We start from the raw sequence: 15,124 nt of genomic DNA, 5'->3' as shown, positions 1-15,124 counted from the left end.
GTTAAGCTCAGTCAGCGTCCTTCTCTACTTCCGGGAGCCTGCAGCTCTCTGTGCTGGTGGCCAGGCCTCTCTTAGTATAAACCCTCCTCCCCCCGCCTGGACCCTCTGCTCCAGCCCAGACCCAGCTCTGGGCTGAGTCCTGTCTCTGGGCTACGGCACTGTCCCGTGTCCGACTAGCCCCCTCACCTCCAGCCTGTGCCCCACACACACTCACACCATCCATCGCCCAGCATCGGCCGGCCTCTCCAGCTGGGCCTGCTGGGGCTCCATTTTGTTGGCTCAACCTCTCAGATTCTTAGGGGAGGGGTCTGACCCGGTGCCCCCCACAGAAGCTAGCAGAGTCTGGCTCTTCTTCCTCCGGCCACTGCTCCCATTCTGCAGTGACAGAGCTTGGAGGCAATGAGAAGAGGTGGTGCCGGTGCCCCGAGGACATCCCAGCAGCACCCAAGCCAGGCCAGGGGGCCACCAAGCAGCAGTGACGTCCGGCAGGTGGCTGGTGGGCTAGTGAGCCACTCGGGAATGGGTGCTATTGGGAGAACCAGTGTCTGGTAGTCATTAGCACAGGTGGCTGTGGGGGGGGGTTGTTGGGACAACAGTCACCCTGGGGAGAAGGAAATCAGAGATGGGTTCCGGGGCACATCAACATTTGGAGGATTCGCAGGAAGAGGGGAAATGCCAGGCAGAGTGAAGAACAGCCAAGGGCGGAAGGACAGCCAGGAAGAGGAGAAAACAGATCTGCGGTGACAGAGGTAAGAGAGCGGTGGGCGGGGACACGGGTAGCCTTTGGGATGCTCGCGCAGGGGAAAATACCAGTAAGTCGTGCACCAGTAAGTCGTGCACGTTGTTGAATCTAAGTTACACTTCAATCAGAGAGAACAAAGAACGCGCAGAGGAGAACGCTCTCCCAGCTGATCCGTGGTCAGTGCTCCAGCCCCGCACTTACGCGCTCCGTTTGGTCTGCGAGAGCTGGACTGGAGGGTCGCCAGGCCCCAAGTGGCCCACCTGCTTCCCCCCATGAAGCGCAGGTTCTCCTACTGAGAGACCATGGAGCAAAGGCATAAAGAAACAGGCAGCACCCCTCGGGGGAGGCTTTCTGGAGAGGAGCCCCAAGCCAGGCACACAGGGGTGGGCTTGGAAGGGACTGGATAGTTTGAGGCGAGAGATCTGGCAGGTGGCAGGGATGGGTGTCTGACAACTGCAAGATGAGATGGGACCACTCACCACCCTGGCCCTGGAAGGTGCCGGAATGACAACCGACAGGGAGGTGGGGGGTTGCAGGAGGACACCGGCCCTGACTCGAGAGACCCCACCTTCTGGGACATACTCCCCCGAGCCTGACCTGGGGCAGGAGACCCTCCTTGAGCCAGGACAGCAGAGGTCTCCAGCCTTCTCTCCCGGGAGCTGAAGCATTGCTCTACACCCACCATTGCTGAGCACATTGAGAACGGGCCCTGCCGTAGTCAGGAGTAAAATCCACACAGGTTTCCAGCCTCTCTGCCATAGGCTGGAGGAGACCCGAAAAGGAAGTGGGCGGGGGATCGTCCCCTTCATGAAACGGGTGACACTGAGCCTTGCAGAGCGCGGGCCTAGAGGAAGCACATTTGCCCACGTGCGCAGCGTTCTGCCACCTCAGAGCCCTACTGATCACATCAGTTCGGAAGGGCCACATGCAACACAGGTTACAGCACAAGAAACCCAGCCAGAGGGAGGAAGTGACTGGCCCAAGGTCACAAGGTTTTTGGGGCAGAGCCTGGCTCCCAAGTCAGGGCTCTTCCCAGCCAGCGAAATCTTCAGGCTTGGAGAGTTCGCCAAAACAGGCACATGTGAGTTATCAGGGGCTTCAGTCTCCCTGTGGAATGGCCCCGGGGTTAAAACTTTAACTGGAATTCCTGGTGTGGCTCCCATCAGACCCTGGGGCCCTGCGGCTGGTAAGCGGGAGGCAGCATTTCACCTTTTCCATATACAGCGCCGGTCTGTTTCAGTAGTTCTAATATTCTCTCGCATATCCAGGGTCCTCACACCCTTGAAGCAGGAAAGGCTTCAGGCATCTAACTTCAGTTTTTTCTACCCGCCATGTCGGCTCTCCTTGGTGGCCCCCTTGCCCAAGCAAGGTCACCTCAGAGGTGAGGACCACAGCCCATCTCCGTGGCTCAGGGGCCTGTCTGCCACTACCCCCGACACTGCGCTGGGGGTTTCTCAGCTTCCCCGCTCCAAGTCCAGCGGTGTGAGGGCTGGGGCAGAAGATGAACTCTTCTTCTGCTGGGAGCGCCCCCCTCCTTCAGGCTCAAAATGTGGGAGGAGTTTCGCATAGTCAGCACTTTCCAAAACCCTGGTGGGATGGTGGTTTCGTGAGGTAATGAGTACCCCGTCATTGAGGGTATTCAAGCTGAGATTAGACACTACTGGAAGGGATGCCATGAATAGGGAGGGGACACAGCCTTGGTCTAGATGAACTTCAAGGTTCCCTCTCCAACCCTGTGAATCTCCAAAACTCTGACACCTCATCCCAACCCTTGCTGGCAGCTGGCCTCATTTGCCCAGGCCCCACCAGCTCCCAGGCTCTTTGTCCTCAAGAGAGGCCAGCACCTGATTACGTGGGGAGCTCAACGGGTCACTTCGTAACATCACTACTCTTGCAGGGATGGCTTGGGGGTATGGAAATTAAATACAAAATGGAGACCAGACTTGAGAATTCCCTGAGCGGACAGGATCATTTAAGCCATGTCAGCAAAACTACATCTAGCTTATCTGATGAACATAAGCAAGATTTAACTTAGATTAGTTCTTGTAATGCCTCTGATAATCATAAAAAACAAGTTATCTTCCTAAAAAATGGTGTAAGGTAATCACCTTTATTTTATTTTTTTAAGATTTTACTTATTTATTTGACAGAGAGAGAGACATCCAGCGAGAGAGGGAACACAAGCAGGGGGAGTGGGAGAGGAAGAAGCAGGCTCCCAGCGGAGGAGCCCGATACGGGGCTCGATCCCAGGACTCTGGGATCACGCCCTGAGCCGAAGGCAGACGCTCAACGACTGAGCCACCCAGGCGCCCCTAAGGTAATCACCTTGAACCAATCCCCTTTCAAGTGGAAACCTCCATTGTAATAAAGCCTCTTGGTAAAGGGTAAGCAACTTCCTTTCTCACTTGATAAGCCGTCCTGTAATGACAGGTCCCTGAGCTTCTTATCAGTCTTCGAATTTAAAAGCTCCCAGTTCACCAACTGTTCTGAAATGCACAATAAACTCTTACTAAATCCTATTTATTGATTTGGTGGTTTCAATTTTGCTTTTTCTGGGCTTGGGGTAGGATGGGGGGAAAAAAAGGACAAAGGACGGCATGGAAGGAAGGGGGGGCCTGGAACCCAGTGTTGTCACCACCAACGGAGTTGGGGGGCACACTGCAGGGCAGGTCTCCGTGAGCTGAGTCGGGACTAGACGGGCAACAGCCCAGCGCTGGCCTCCTGACGGGGGTGGTTGTCAAGTAACAAGGGAGCCCGCTTAGCTCTCCGAGGTTCATTAGAGAAAAGGGTGAATGTTGAAGGTGTGTCATGGCAGGCAGCTCATTAAGCCCACGGAGCTTAAAAATAGTGAGACACACAGGCATTGGGGGGGGGAGGGGAGCTGGGGACTGAAACTCCAGCTCAGCACCCCAGAGGCAGGAACAGCAACCCCTGGAGAGCCTGAAGCCATCCCCAGTGGAAGGAAGGCTGCTTAGCCATCGCCTGATCTCCCCGGGGAAGCTTGGAGCGGGACCCTGCTGGAGAGGCCGCACCTGCTCGGCGAAGAGAAGATGAGCCCCAGAGGAGGACTGAGCTCCATGCAGATGTAGACAGAGATGTGACAGAGTGACACCTGCCCTGGAGGACTTCAGAGCCTGCCTGCTCACAGACACTCTACTTGGTTTCTCTGGGTCCGAGCACCCCTCAGACGTCCTTTATACCACCTTTCTGATCCGTCTGCTGTGCAGGCTTTGAGACTAGACAGCCTTCACTCAAATCCTCCCACTGCCACCTGCCAGCTTGGTGACCTTGGAGAAAGCACTCCCTTATCCTGGACCTGCTTTCTCTTCCATAAAACAGAGACACCACGGTCCCTACCACGTAGGGTTACATGCACTAGCCTCTGAGAACCTGGAATGCAGTAGGACCTCTGGCAGGTTCCAGGAAGCAGGGACTGCGGAGTAAAGGGAGGGCCTGGCAAAGGTTGCACGGGCTGGATGAAGATGCAGAACTGTTGCGGCTGCCTTGCTTGGCGGTTTGGAAAACAATTAGCGCTCTCACTGAGAAAGGGTGGGAAACCAGGGGAACCAGATTCAGAGTTAACCAACACACGCGGGCACCTGCTGTGGGCTCAGCACTTTTCCATAGATGATCCCAAACCAGGAGGTGGGGCCAAGCACCAGCAGCCAGCTAGGTAGCTGACTGGTGGGAGGGCCGCAGTGACTTTGGGGAGCAGAATTCCAGAATGCAGGAGTCAAGAGAAGGGAGACCAAGAAGGAGGGAGAGAGGTATGGAGATGAAATGGCCTTTTCTGGCCTAGATCATAGGAAAAGTTCCCCAACCCAAGGGCTCTAGGATGAAGGGAGGGTATAGGGGGGTTCTCGCCCACCACCCCACTCAGTCCCAACCTGGCCTGTTGACACACTGGGTGAGAGAAGTGTTGCTGAGTACCCCTGGTGACCTGAGACTCTGGACATCTACTCCAGCCTTCACTCCCAGGGGGCTCAGGCTACTGAGAGGTAGCATGGGGCTTACATAGGACAAAGAGCTGCAACGCACCTTAGGATTGATTATTCTAGCCCCTTCTTGAACAATAGGAAACCAAGGCCCAGAGAAGGGGAATTTCTTTCTTTCTTTCTTTTTAAGATTTTATTTTTATTTATTTTAGAGAGACAGAGAGAGTGTGAGTGGGGAGAGGGGCAGACAGGGAGCGAGAGAGAATCCGAAGCAGACTCCGCACTGAGCGCAGAACCCAACACAGGGCTCGATCCCACAACCAGGAGATCATGACCTGAGCAGAAATCAAGAGTCAGACGCCTAACCAACTGAGCCACCCAGGAGCCCCAGAAATTACTTTCACATCAGTAAGAGAGTCAGAGCTGGAATCTAGGACACTTTCCACTTCACTGTACTTCCCACACCCCGACCCTGAGTCGTAGGTCCTCTCTGCCTCTTAAATTCCACATTGGAAGCTTTATATAATGTTGGAGGGGTACTGGAGTGAGGCTCAAAGGGACATGGGAAGTTCCTAAGGCCACACAGCAGGCCAGACAGAGAAATGCAGGGTGTCTGGTCATCTTTCCCAGGATGCAACCAATGTTTATTGAACATCTATTATAAGCCAGGCAGTGTGCTGGAACACTCTCGTATCTTACCTCATTTAAACCTCACGTATAGAAGCCTGGTGCTACAGGGACTACCGCCAGACTGTCAGGGTTCAAATCCTGGCTCTGGTAGTTCAGTTATCTGGGCCTGGGTCCCCTCATTTTGTACAATGGGACTAATAACAGTACCTACCTCACAGGGTACATGTAAAATACTCACGACGGGGTCCAATAAAAGTTAACTTTCAAAATAAGTATACCATTTGACCCAGCAATTCCACTCCTAGGAATGTGCCCCAGGGAAGGGAAGATCCATGTTCTCTCAAAAGCCTTGACAGGCAGAGGACGCCTGGTGACTCAGTGAGTAGAGCACGCGACTCTTGATCTCTGGCTTGTGAGTCTGAGCCCCACGTTGGGTGTAGAGATTACTTAAAAAAAAAAAAAAAAGAAAAAAACCTTTACGTGAATGTTTATAGCCCTTGTAATAGTCCCTAATAGTCAAAATCCACCCCAGATGTCCATCAACTGAAAAAGAATAAACCAAGTGTGGTCTATCGACACAATGACATATGATTCAACAACAAGAAGAAATGGAACGGCACCTGCTACAGCCCAGAGGCGCCCTGAAAACGATGCAAGGGAAAGAAGCCAGACACAAAAGAACTCATGGTATATGATTCGGTTTATACGAAATATCCAGAAGAGGCAGACGTGCAGAGGCGCGCCGTAGATCATCCGTGGGTTAGGGCTTGAAGAAAGAGAGAGGGAATGACTGCTAATGTGTGCAGCTTTCTATCTGGGGTGGAAAAAAAAATTCTGAAATTAGATGATGGTGGTGTTTGCATTGCCATACTAAAAAGCGTGTACTAAAAACCACTGAATCGTGCACTTTATTTTTTTTTTAAAGATTTTATTTATTTGACAGAGATAGAGACAGCCAGCGAGAGAGGGAACACAAGCAGGGGGAGTGGGAGAGGAAGAAGCAGGCTCATAGCGGAAGAGCCCGATGTGGGGCTCGATCCCATAACGCCGGGATCACGCCCTGAGCTGAAGGCAGACGCTTAACGACTGAGCCATCCAGGCGCCCCAGTTCAAAGTCCTGAATCGTGCACTTTAAATGAATGAACTGTATCTCAGTAAACACTTTTTTTTTTTTTTAGTAAAAAATCGATATGCCCCTGTAAAGTAAAGGAACTTCCAATCACATTTAGAGGGGGAGGGCGATGAGGTCCAGAGAGATCCAGCCCTTAGCCCAATATGGTTAGCAGGTTGCAGGAGCTGACTTTGGACTTTGTGTCATTGAACTCCAAGTCCAGGGCTCTTTCCTGAAGCTTCCCCTGAGACCTAATCGAGCCTGGACTCCCAAATGTCTTGGGAAAATCTTCCATTCCTTCCTCCCACCCCACGAGGCTACTCAGCAAATTCTCCTTGCTATCTAACCTAACTCCTTCCAACTTCCTCAGGTATGAGGTGCAGGGAAATTTGAGGTCAAGGCCAAGGTCACAGGAAATAGGCACCAGGCCGGGCGCCTCCATTTCTAGCCAATGCCCAATGCTTTCTTTAGGAAGCCTGGGGAATGGAGCGGATGAAATACAGTGGACTCTGAGCATGAGCTCACGGCTGACTTTGGAGGTGACCTTGGCAAAACAACCTCATCTCTGGGGCTCTCGGTAAAATGATATTTGGAAAGAGGCTCTGAGGAGGGCTCCAGAGGCGACATTTCCAAGGCCCTGAGTAACACTGGAATGAAGTGTCCTCCCTTCTCCATATCTGCCATTCACCCCAGATGACCAGCTACGAGGGCTGGGGGACAGGGGGCATCCCTCAGTTGCTGGCCTGGATATCTGCAGCCTGGTCCTCACTGTGGTCTTCGACGGAGACCTTTGGTGACCACATGTGACACCCTTGGCCTAGTCATCAACCCAGTACCATCAGCAGGTCAGCTCGGCCCTATCTCCCACTCCGGGAAGGAGACAGATGAGGGAGGGGATAAAAGTGCTTTCAAGCAGGGTCCTTGACTTACTTGGCAGGAAAGGGGCTGAAGATGGCACGGCGTCAATTCCCTGCTCCCGGGCAGCCCCCTTCCCTGCCGCCCTGTGCTGCAGATAGCCTGGCAGAGAGCGGGAGGACGGAAGAGCAGCCTATCTGGCCATTCCAAGGAAGGCATGACCCGTGCGTCTGTGGCTCCGGCCAGGGCATCCCAGCTCGAAGGGGATGCTCTTCCCTCCTGCTCTCTGCTTGTACAACTGTGGCCCGTGTCCAGAAACACTCTTGCCCCACTGCTGAGAAGGCGGCAGAGACACAAAACCCCCATGCCTTGTCCTGGCCAAACGAAAAAGAGCAGACACGGAGAGAGGCCAGATTCAGCCCAGAGTCACCCAGTCTGAGTGGCCTCACTGGGAGAGCGGCCCACTGGGTCTGGTGCACGTGTAGACATTTCGATGGGCCAGAGCCTCAGCCAGGAGAGCTGCCTGCGTCACAGAGGCTGAGACAGGAGGACGCCAGTGCGTGCATCCTCTAGGCCCGCTGGTTTTCCCAGACCATCACCCACCTCATTGGATCCCCAGGACACCCTGGAAGAGGTGAGAGAGACAGTTCTCCGTCTCCGCATTTTCAAATGGGGACAAATGAAGTCCAAAGATGGGAAGACACAGCATGTGTGGGACCATGTGCAGTAACTCACCAGTGAAATCACTGGCTTCCACATCCTTCCAATCAAAGACAGTCACATCCCTGCCTCACCCCACTCCTAGCTCCACTGTGATGTTTCTTTTTCTGCCAAATGTCCCTTTCAGTTTTAAGAAATGCCATAACGACAGCTAAATCTTTATTAACACTGTACGCCTGATACTTGCTGTTCTTAGAGCTTCTCATGCCAACCCTATGGCATACCAGCTAACTTATTTCCATGTTAAAGACGAAGAAACTGAGGTCCTGAGTGTTTAAACAACAAAATCCCAAAGGAGTGGGGGCAACCTGGCGCATGGCCATCCGAGCTCTCCAGCACTGTGCAATGGTGCCGAGGACCCGGGAGGTACAAGGACCTACGTACTCCAACCCCCCCGAAAGATGGGCCACGGTCCCAAGACAGGCTCAGGGAGCCTGCTCAACATGAAGCAGAGATGCAGGGAAGCCACTGCAGGGAAGCTGGGCTGCGCTCTGGCCCAGGGGCCACGTGCCGGGGGGCATGGGGACAGGCTGCAATCTGTCCGTGAGCAGCTGGCTGCCCTGGAGGCCCAGCCCCGGCCAAGCAGCGGGGAGCAGGCTGAAGGCAGCCCCACTGTGAGCAGCAGCCCGAGAGCCTCTCCTGTCACCGCAGCGGAGCGCTGTAACACTGCAGAATCCCCCGCAGCACAGGGCTGGCCGTGTGGAGGCCCAGGGCCTTCCTTCTCCCCCCCAGGTCTCAGCCCCTCAGCCCCAAGCCCACAGCGGCAGGAGGGCGGGGGCGGGGGTGGGGGTGGGGGCGGGCCCTCCCGGTGGGAGGTCACTCTAGCTGCTTGGTCTCCAGGGACCACGGGGCCCGCGGACCAGTTTGGGATCCACGGCACCAGGTTTAGTCTCAGGGGCAGCGCTGACCTCCAGGAATGTCACTGTGGCCTCTTACCCCGGGGGTGGGGGGGCAGGGAAGAAAGCTAGCTCATTGCCAAAGTGGGGAGGTGAGCTGGATGGATCCACCCCCACAGGTTCCCCCTAGCCAATTCACGGACAGCCGGCGATTCCCACGGTAGGAAGTGCTTCCTCGTACCTCACCTGAGCCCTTCCTGCTGCAGTTCAGCCAGCCCCACTGCCTCATACAAGAAATGCTTCTGCTTCCCAATGCACCCTTTGTGAAATTGCTGAGATGTGATTCCATGAGCAAGACTGCAATCACAAAAGCCGTTAAAGCAGCCAGCAGCTGCAGTGGGGTCAAGAATTTCATTTCAGTTGAGGAAAGGCTGGGGGCTTTGGCTCTCCGCCCGCCCCCCTAGCCCCTACCCAACCTTGGGACCCAGAGAACAAGAAAGCGGGATGCAGAGAAAAAAAGAAAACAAAAAAGGAAAGGTAGCAAAACAAAGGCAGGGGGGAGAAAACCATTCACAGCCTCTCTTGACCTGCCAAGGACTTTTTCCGTATCTTTCTCTGGGCTCAGGGGCCCAGATAAGGAAGCAGCTTCTGCACGGCTCTGCCTGAGCTTTCTCTCAATGGGCCATCTGCTCCGAGGCCTTTCTGCAAAAGCTTTTAAAAGTCCCATTTCTCCAGGGAGCTGGAAGCTGGGGAGGCGGCAGCTCCGAACAATAAGGGAAATTTATTAGGGATCAGGGCTGCGAGGAGGATGGTGCAGGCAGATGGGGCCGGATGCTGTCCAAGCTACAAAGGGTTATTTAATGCGGTAAACCCAAAGGCTCCTTTAGAAGTCAAGTGCTCACATGGGAGGCCCTACACTCTGCAACCTTCCTTTTCAGAATCCTGCCCACCCCCCAATCCCAAGTCAGACTTATTTCCCGTCCTTTGCCACTGGGCAAATATTGACTTTCTTTCACTCAGCGTTGCCAGTGGAACTGAGACCAATGGGGCTGGCTATTGTCTCCTTCCTCGGAGAGGGCAAGGCAGGCTGTCAGCAGAAGAGCTGTGAGCAGGGGCCGACAGAGACATGTCAAGAAAGAAAGCCTAGAAGGAATATCATGGTCTTGGGAGTAATATTTCTGTCTTTCTTCTGCTTTGTCTCTCTGTCCTCTGTCCCTTTCTCAAGCGCATTCACGTTTATCTTTTCACATTCTGGCTGTCCTGCGGCCACGTAGTGTGTCTGACCCAAGAGAAGCAGCATACAATAGCTGGCAAACGACCAGAGCTCTGGCCTGGGAATTACAGTCTCAGACACGGGGCAACCTTTTGTTAGTCTTTTCATTTTCTGGGACCTCAGTGTTCTCATCTGCCAAATGGGAACATCAGACTAGATGCTCTCAGTATCAGGCCAGAGGGGCCTTCCCATCGGCGACCCATGTCCTTTCTGCCACCATCAAGGCGTATTGCCTTGTGCTCTCTGATTTTAGAAGAGCTGGAAAATACCTGCTTGGTGCTTAATGGGGAGAGAGGAAAGAGCACGGGATGAGGGCCCCCAAGTGTGGCGCTAACATGCCCTGTGATACTGGGCAAGGTGCACCCCCTCTCTGAGGCTCAGTTTGCCCATAATCTGAACCCCACGGCCTCTTCCAGTGCCTTGTGCTGTGGTTCCACTCACCTAACCCACCCCCGTGAGCGGGGATGCCTTTTCTCCAAGACCTCATTTTACAGCCCTTTCCTTGAGACTAAGCTTGACGCCTCCGGCTTGTATTCCCTTGTCACGGTGAGCGTTCCGTTCACGTCCCTGCTCTCTCTGACAGACGCACACTCTGCCTGCAGCCCCTCCACAGGCCCTGTGACAAGGACCCGTGCATTCAAACTCCTGAAGCCCTGAGCCAGTGCGCAGAGGGAACAGGATGAGGGAGGCCGGGCTCTGGCTCGGAAGCCTGTGCCTGGTGACAGCCGTACCACGTGGGCTCTGTCCCCACCCTTCCTTTAACCCGAGCCCCTCCACTTCGGGACAACACAGAGCCTCAAAAAGCCCATTGCTTGCGCAGCACCCAGTTCACACTAAAAACTCCCCATATTCCAGAAATTTTATACAAGTTATTCCCATGTAGTCTTTGTAAGAACCCTAGGCGATAGGTAACTTCCTTCCCATTTCACAGATGAGATAGCTGAGGCTCAGAGAGCTTAAGTAATTTTCCCAAATTCACACAGCTAATAAGAAAAGAGAGCCAGGATGAGAACCTAGGTCTGTCTACCTGCAAAGCCTTTGCTCTTACCCCTCAGCATTCTTACTGAGAAAAAGAGGCAACCCCTCTCCCCAGGTTGTCCTAGAACTGTGACCAAGGGGCAATGAGCGCGGATGCCCAGATGACACCCACAAACCTCCCACCCCACCCCACCCAGCCCCAGTGAGGGCCCTGAACCAAAAGGGTTAGAAGGACCTTCCATTAATCTAAAGCAACCTTTTACTTTGCAAATGAAGAAACTGAGGGCCGTGGATGGGACTAGCAACCTTTTACTTTGCAAATTAAGAAACTGAGGGCCGTGGATGGGACTTGCCTAAGGTCACTCTGCGAGTCTGGGAAACCCCAAGTCCTGGCCCTGCCACCCCTCCACCCAACCCACCAGTGCACCCCATCTGGTCTGGCTCTGGGGACTGGGATCCTGAGAGTCCCCCCAAGGCCGAGCCAGGGCCTTTGCCAGCCCTTCCACCCCAAGCCCAGGCGTGGGATCCAGTCTCAGCCCTCCCTGGGCTTCAGAGGGCTCATTCCTGGAAGGTTCGGGAAGTGGAGTCAAATCCCCATGTGTCCTCACCATAGAAGGGACGGGAGGCGCGGCAGAAAGTGGGGAACGGAGAGCTAGAGGCAAACAGGTGTGAAGTTATAGGAAAGTCAAGCAGGTTTTTTTCTTTCACATGAAGTTTCTGCTGCAGAATGATGCTAATGGTGGGGGGGGGGGAGAGAGGAAGACAGAGGGAGAGAGGGGGAGAGAGAGAAAGACAGGGGGAGAGAGGGAGGGAGGGAGAGAGGGAGAGAGAGGAAGACAGAGAGGGAGAGGGGGAGAGAGAGAGAAAGACAGAGGGAGAGGGGGAGAGAGAGAAAGACAGGGGGAGAGAGGGAGGGAGGGAGAGGGGGAGAGAGGGAGAGGGGGAGAGAGAGGGGGAGAGAGAGAGAAAGACAGAGGGAGAGGGGGAGAGAGAAAAACAGAGAGAGGGAGAGGGAGAGAGAGAGAAAGACGGGGAGAGAGGGAAGGAGGGAGAGAGGGAGGGGGGGAGTGAGAGAAAGAGAGAGGGGGAGAGAGAGAAGGGGGACAGAGGGAGGGAGAGAGGGAGAGAGACAAAGAGGCAGCACTGCTCCTGTTCCATAGGGAAGCTCTGGAAGCCCAGGGGAGATCCCAGGCCCTGTCCGCAGGGAGGCGCACCCGCTCCCACAGGCTTTCTTGTTATCACGACTAGCAGTTACCACTCACCGAGGGCACGGAGGGCTCAGCACCGGATGGAGCATTTTCCGAGGGTTTCTTGTTTAATCCTCACAACAATCCTAAAATACCACCACTATTTTCATTTCAACCGAGTAACTGAAGCTCGAAGATGTAAAACACTGTCTCTTGCTCAAGGTCACACAGCTAACAACTAGTGGAGCCAGGGTCTCCCGAGGATTCACTCCAGGGCTGTGCAAGGCCTTGGAAGTGGCCTCTCCATATAGAGCATTTAGTCTCCCGTTGTCTCCGCTCTGGGGACAGAAGTGTGTGTGAGGCGGGTGTGAACCACCTGGCCCCGTCACCCAGCCAAGCCCCCTGCCGGCACTCAGACACCAGTCCAGAGCTTCAGCCACAGACCTGCAAGGTGGGAAGGGCCCTGAGAAGTGATCTAGTTCAACCCTCTCGATGGACAGATGAGGAGAGGAAGGAAGGGGCTTGCCCAAGGTCACACAAGGTCACACAAATTGGAGGCAGAACCTGGGATTAAACTCAGGCTTCCTGTCTTAAGCCAGCACTCTCCCCCACAACACCCTGAGGCCCAGTGAGAAGCTCGTGGGTTCCATCCCAACTGCAGACCAAACCAGAGTTCACCCCAGAAGGAGTGAGATTGGGCTTTCCTATGGCAAAGGCTTGTTGAGGCTGCAGAGTGCGGGGTTAGGGGCTATTGTAGCGGAGATCTCTCTCAGCAGAGAGGGGATCTTTCTAAACATGATTCCTTCAGATCACCCTTGTCTGAGGTCGATGCAGCCCCGTCTAGAGCCAGGGGCCAGACAGCATGACCTTGGGGGGTCCTTGACATCCGCTTTTGCCCACTGGACTCCTATCTCTCACTGGGAATCTCTCCCCAGGGAGGCTCTGCTGGCTGAAAGGAGGATGTGTGGCACTGGGAAGCCAGACATTCTCACAGCCGTCCTGGCACTTTTACAAGTGGAAAGAGACGATGGGTGAGCAGGCTGAGGTTCTCAAGGCCCTGCTGACTGTCTTAGGGGGTGGGGAGCCACAGTTTCCCCAGAGCCTGGGTTAGGGGAGGAGTACAGCAGGTGAGGCTGCACCCCACCCATTCTTTCCACGGGCCTCCCCTGCAGGTGTCAGAACTGGGAGACTTCAGGTACCATAAGCTCCAAAACCCCATTCCACAGATGAAGAGACTGAGGTTCAGAGAGCTAAGTGAGTTGTCCAAGGTCATAGGCTGGGTCAGAATGGAAGCTTCCTGACTTCCGCTGGAACGTTGGGTGCACAGCTCCACACTGCCTCCCCCCTCCCCAGGAAGTGAGCGCTGAGCTCCCAGCAAAGAAGCCTTGGATCAAAGGCATGCATTCCTAGGCGCCAAAGCTAGGGACAGGCGCCCCGACGCTGGTTCACCGGACCACCCTACCCCCCACCTCGTCCCCATTCCTGACTGGGGCGCCAAGTGTCTTCATCTTCTTGAGGTTCAGAGAGGTGCAACAGCTTTTCCAAGGTCACACAGCAAACTGAGTAGAGCGTGCCCTCCTACTGCCCTGTTGCCCCTTCCCCAACCCCCACCTCAGTCTCTCCAAGCTCTGCCGCTTGCCAGAATCCTTAGGACCCCGCTTCCTCCAACGCACCGAGCCGCGGCGCTCGTTGGAGTATGAAAAAGTTTCGAGGAGAGGAAGGGGCAAAGATGCCGCCGCCCATCCCCGCCCCAGACCGCTGCGGCAGGGCGGGGGGCGCGAAGGGACACTCGAGCTCCGCGCACCGCCAGTGTCCCCAGCGCGTCCCTCTCTGCGCCAGGGGGCTCCCGAGCTCCACTCGCGGGGCGCTTCGGCTCAGCCTCATTGCGGCGGGGGTGGCGGGGGGTCCCACGCGCCCCGCACCCACTTTTCACGGTACACCCACTTCATCGGCCTCCCCCGCACCCCCGCCCGCGGCCCCCCGCGGCGGCACCGCGGCCTCTCTCGCCTTCTCCCCGCGCGCGTCCCGGGCCCCCCGCGAAGAGAAGCAGGGCAAGGGCGTGGGGCTCCCGGGATAATTCAGGACAGCTCCCCGGGACCGACAGGGTGGTTCCCACGCAAGTGGATTTCCGGAGCCCACTCCCCCACCGCGGGCTCTGTCCGGCACTTAGTTTATCCGGCTGTGAGCGCCGAGCCCAGAAAGTCGGAGCGTCCCAGTTTAGCGACCCTGCATCCGCCCGCGCCCCAGGCCCCCCGGGGGGCCGCGGGTGGTCGGCGCGCGGCTGCGCTCGGGACCACGCGTTGCCCTCGCAGGGTGTCCCCGCCCGGGGCGGCTCTTACCGGGGATGTCCGTGCGCGGTGCGGAATGAGCTCGCCCAGAGGGCAGAGCGTGGGGACGGCCGGGGTCTCGAAGTCGCCTTCCCCTCTTCCTACTTCGCGGCCGGCCGGGCCGCTGCGGCTCTGCTCCCGCCCGCCGGCTCCCGGCTCGCCGGCTCGCCCGCGCTCTCTCTCTCTCTGCAGTAGTAACAGCCCGATCCCACTCCCCCCGCCCGCCAATTGAGATGCTCCTCACATCCGCCTGCACACAGCGCGTGCCGGCCCCTCCGAGGGCGATCCCCGCAAACAGCGGCGCAGGGCCCCAGCCCCGGCAATCCCCGCCCCGGGGAGGCCGCCCCCGCACGCCCCGCGCCCCCTTGCTAGCGACCGGACGCCCGGTGGGCGGGGAGGGAGGGGCGACAGGGAAGAGGAGGTGTGTGCGAGGGAGACGCGGCGTGAGGGAAAGGGGTTCAACCCGGCGCGCCCCTAGAGAAGTTTTCGGTGGGTGGGTCCGGCCTCGGGTCCCCGGAGCCCCGCGGGGA

The 15,124-nt window shown here is 56.1% G+C and overlaps 1 protein-coding gene across 1 annotated transcript in view; it reads right to left on the bottom strand.

Annotated features, from left to right (window-relative positions):
* SYT2 (synaptotagmin 2) overlaps positions 1-14,800 on the bottom strand; it is a 45,175-nt gene extending 30,375 nt beyond the window's left edge. Inside the window, exon 1 of the mRNA XM_045787640.2 lies at positions 14,607-14,800. The gene's annotated coding sequence lies outside the window, so the exon portion shown is untranslated. The remainder of the gene's footprint in view (positions 1-14,606) is intronic.
* Positions 14,801-15,124: the final 324 nt, after the last annotated feature.

This window comes from Ursus americanus, chromosome 2, assembly GCF_024610735.1.
Source record: "Ursus americanus isolate L20-20 chromosome 2, mUrsAme1.1.p, whole genome shotgun sequence".
In the NCBI taxonomy this organism is placed as follows: domain Eukaryota; kingdom Metazoa; phylum Chordata; class Mammalia; order Carnivora; family Ursidae; genus Ursus; species Ursus americanus.
The sequence above is the reverse complement of the archived record's forward strand: the minus strand, read 5'-3'. Positions and strand labels throughout refer to the sequence as shown.